Source organism: Ipomoea triloba, chromosome 4 (assembly GCF_003576645.1).
Source record: "Ipomoea triloba cultivar NCNSP0323 chromosome 4, ASM357664v1".
NCBI lineage: Eukaryota > Viridiplantae > Streptophyta > Magnoliopsida > Solanales > Convolvulaceae > Ipomoea > Ipomoea triloba.
Genome location: NC_044919.1, coordinates 21,581,468 through 21,585,580, shown reverse-complemented (window position 1 = coordinate 21,585,580; position 4,113 = coordinate 21,581,468).

Sequence of the window (4,113 nt, the reverse complement as noted above, 5' to 3'; positions counted from 1 at the left end):
AGAGCGAGCGAGCGAGCAAGCGAATGGTGCGAGTCCAACAAACTGGGTAATATAAGTAGCAAAGCCACCCAGAGGAAACACTTCCAATTCCAAATCATCCGAAGATGCCAAATACCAAACCCCAATCATTATTTACCATCACAATTGCCCTAAACCTTCAATGCTATGCCACTTATAAGTTTCTCTATCATCATCATCATCATCATTTCAGCAGCAGCAGCAAAAAGGATACTTAGAAATTATTTCCGCACGGGTTTAGCTTCTTGATTTAGTAGACAATATTTGAGAGAAGACTATGGTTCGAAACTCGGCAACAACAATGGGGAGATTATGCGCCCCAACATTTTGGCCTTGTTCCGTGATTTACATCCTCTCTCACATACCATGTCGGACCAAGGTATGGGGGCTCTTGGAATTGGGTATTCAACCTAAGATAAGAAGAAATTGTTTCAATACAACTATATTGATTGTAGTCCAGTGGCATCAAATCCTTCCCTTTATACGGGAGGTGGTGGGTTCGAGCCTAAGTGGAGATACTGCATTGTAATAGAGTTAGTAGTATTCAAAAAAAAATATTGATTTTACGTTTCAAGAAGGCAAAAACCCTTCACTTGTCAATCAATAGAAATCGGATAACAAAACACTAGGTGGGATTTGCATTCTTCGAATTATCCGAATTTTAACTTTTGGTATATTTGAAAATAAATTTGGTTCAAATATCTACTCTTAAAACTTTATTCGTATTCAACTTGAAACCTAAATTTATCTGAAAATTTATTATAAATATAGGGAATTTCTTGTGTGTCAATTAAGGCAATAACTCATTATACCTGGTCTGTCCCAAAGTGAATGCTAATATCCAGTATGGATAATATACTAGGCCTGGGTCACATGGACCGGTCCAAGAGAGTAACTGGATCCAGAAGGTCCAAGAAGGAGACCCATTACAGAGTTACCAAAGAGTACAATAAGGAATAGACTTAGTGTTTGTAATATTAGTAGGATTAGGGCTTATTACTTATAATGTAACAAGGACTCCGAGAGTAACTGGACCAAGAAGGTCCAAGAAGGAGACCTAGTGCAGAGTTACCAAAGAATACAATAAGGAATAGACTTAGTGTTTGTAATATTAGTAGGATTAGGGCTTATTACTTATAATGTAACAAGGACTCCTAATATGAGACAGTCCATGATTCTTATTCCTTGTAGGGCTCTAGGCCCAAAATGTGTATAAATAGACACTTCATACATGGAGGAAATGACAAGCAATTCTGAGCAATACAATACATATATTCTCTCCTTATATTTTTTTTTCTACATTTTCCCATATATTCCCGTTATTCTAACGGTTGACTGCCCAAAAGTCAAAAAACCAACATTGGCGTCGTTTGTGGGGACTGACACAAAAAGCTTCGTACTTTCCTCTAAACTTGAGAAAACATGGTGATTACATGACAAAACACACCAACTGATCAACTAGTGAGGGACTTGCAAGAAACCCTTAATCGTCCCCCCTCTCATGTGCTATCCAACTAGCCAACTCTCTCCATCTCAAGGAACTCATACGAATACACACCATCGGTCATCGGCGTCCCACGGACCCAATCGGTCAAACTCCCACCCGAAATAGTGGAACTTGCTAAACAACTCCTGGAGCGTGGTCATACAACAAGGGATGAGTCCCAACTGGACCCCTCTCGAGCGAGCGTAGCAACTCGAACAGCTGCCCCTTGTGCAGGAGGACTTCGGGCAAGGGAATCAAATACAGAAGAAATTTCACAGGACATAGTAGAATGTTGTGGCGAAATCCTTGATCCCAATTGGTAGAACCGAGACCGTAGGGTAGCAGAACTCGCTAGGGAAATAAGAGACCCCCAAAAGAAAATCGATGGAGGAATCGACCGACTAACCACCCGAGCCCTATTATCCACTAGTCCGTTCACTTTAGAAAACAAGGATATCGTGCACCTAGGGACTATAAATGCCTAGCGATGCCCACATATGACGAAACGGAAGATCCTATTGATCACCTAATTGGCTTTCAACAAAAAATGATAGTAATAGGAGTAGAGGACCCGATGTACTATCAAACCTTTTTCTCGACACTTGGAAGAGTCGCATAACGATAGTTTTTATCATTATTGCCACCATCTATTAACTGCTTTGAAACCTTAGGTGAACGATTTCTAACATACTTCACGGGGAGCATAAAAACCAAAAAACACTTCATGACCCCAACCGCCATACGACAAAGAGAAACTGAGACCTTGAAAGAATTCTTGAGAAGATAATAAAAGGGAGTACAAAAGGTGGAGGATTTGGATGACTGTACAACTTTAATACTCTTCATGGAGGCCTTAAGATCAGGAGACCTATTCGCCAACCTACGAAGAGATACACCTAAGACATATGCCTAAGCTATCCAAATAGCCAACAAATATGCAAAGATGGATGAAGCCTTACGACAAAAGCAAAAGCAGGAAGCAAAGCGAAAGCAAACCAAGTACCTACAGAAGATCGACCAATCCCCGTAATGAAGAGAGCCGCATACCTAGGACCCAGCAAGTGTATGAGATACAACCACCATGCCCCACGTATGCAGGGGACCTGCCCTCGCCACCTCCCTTGCAACCAAATGACCAACCACATCGTGTTCGACTATTCGATAGGAGGCCTAAATATTGCTATTATCACAGGTGTATGGGACACACAATCGAGGAATGCATCACTCAATGAAAAGAAATCGAAGACATCATCCAAAGTGGGCGACCAGCTGCTCGTCTCAACCAATGGCTAAGGCAACCCAAGCAGGGACCCAATCCCTATATGATCGAGGAATAGAGTCCCCGCTGGAATGTCCCAATAGGCGAGACAATGAGTGTGAAGAACAGGAAGAGCGGAACTAGAAACACAAGCGCGCAATCCACTAGAGACGATATAAAAAGACCGATTGAGTGCGTCTGGAATTCAAAACGACACAAGAGATTTTAGTTATAGTTAGAAAGATAAATTCGTATAGTCAATTGTCATGTACTTTCGACCATTATAGTACAATAATAAAATTATTAGTTCGAGTATGAGATACAACCACCTCGCCCCACGTATGCAGGGGATTTTCCGCCGCCACCTCCCTTGCAACCAAATGACCAACCACATTGTGTTCGACTATCCAATAAGGGCCTAAATATTGCTATTATCATAGGTGTATGGGACACACCACCGAGGAATGCATCACTCAATGAAAAGAAATCAAAGACATCATCCAAAGTGGGCGACCAACTGCTCGTCCCAACCAATGTCTAAGGCAACCCAGGCACCCAAGTAGGGACCCAATCCCTATATGATCGAGGAATAGAGCCCCCGCTGGAATGTCCCAATAGGCGAAACAATGAGTGTGAAGAACAGGAAGAGCGGAACTAGAACCACAAGTGCGTAATCCACTAGAGACGATATAAAAAGACTGATTGAGTGCGTCTGGAATTCAAAACGACACAAGAGATTTTAGTTATAGTTAGAAAGATAAATTCGTATAGTCAGTTGTCATGTACTTTCGACCATTATAGTACAATAATAAAATTATTAGTTTGAGTTATCAGTGAGTCACTCTTACACCTTTCATTGATCATTCGGTCTTCTAACCGCCCAACTGCGACTGAAGATCTTCAAGGATATAGTTTAGACAAATCGCACCCGAACGCTTATAAGGTAATAATCAAGTTACGGTAGAACATACAGAGATGACGACCGAAAATAAAAACCTGACAAGGCCAGGTGTTGAAGGGTATGGGGTACGATCGAGAGTTATCGGTAAGAAGTCTAGGGTATAGAATAGGGGTTATAGGAGAATAGTCTAATAAGTAAAATGGTCTAAGGCAGAGTTTAAAATTCATGGGGTAGTTAAGAAAACGAGGCCTAAGAATAAGTTTAGATGATCCACAATTCCCATTAGCCAATGGAAGACATGTATACCCACTAGCCAGTGAAAGAAACGTATACCTACTAGGCAATGGAAGACACATATATCCACTAGCCAGTGGAAGAAACGTATACCCACTAGCAGTGAAGTATCTAGGATTTCTTTTGAGGGGGGGGGGGGGGGGGGGGGAAGAAAAG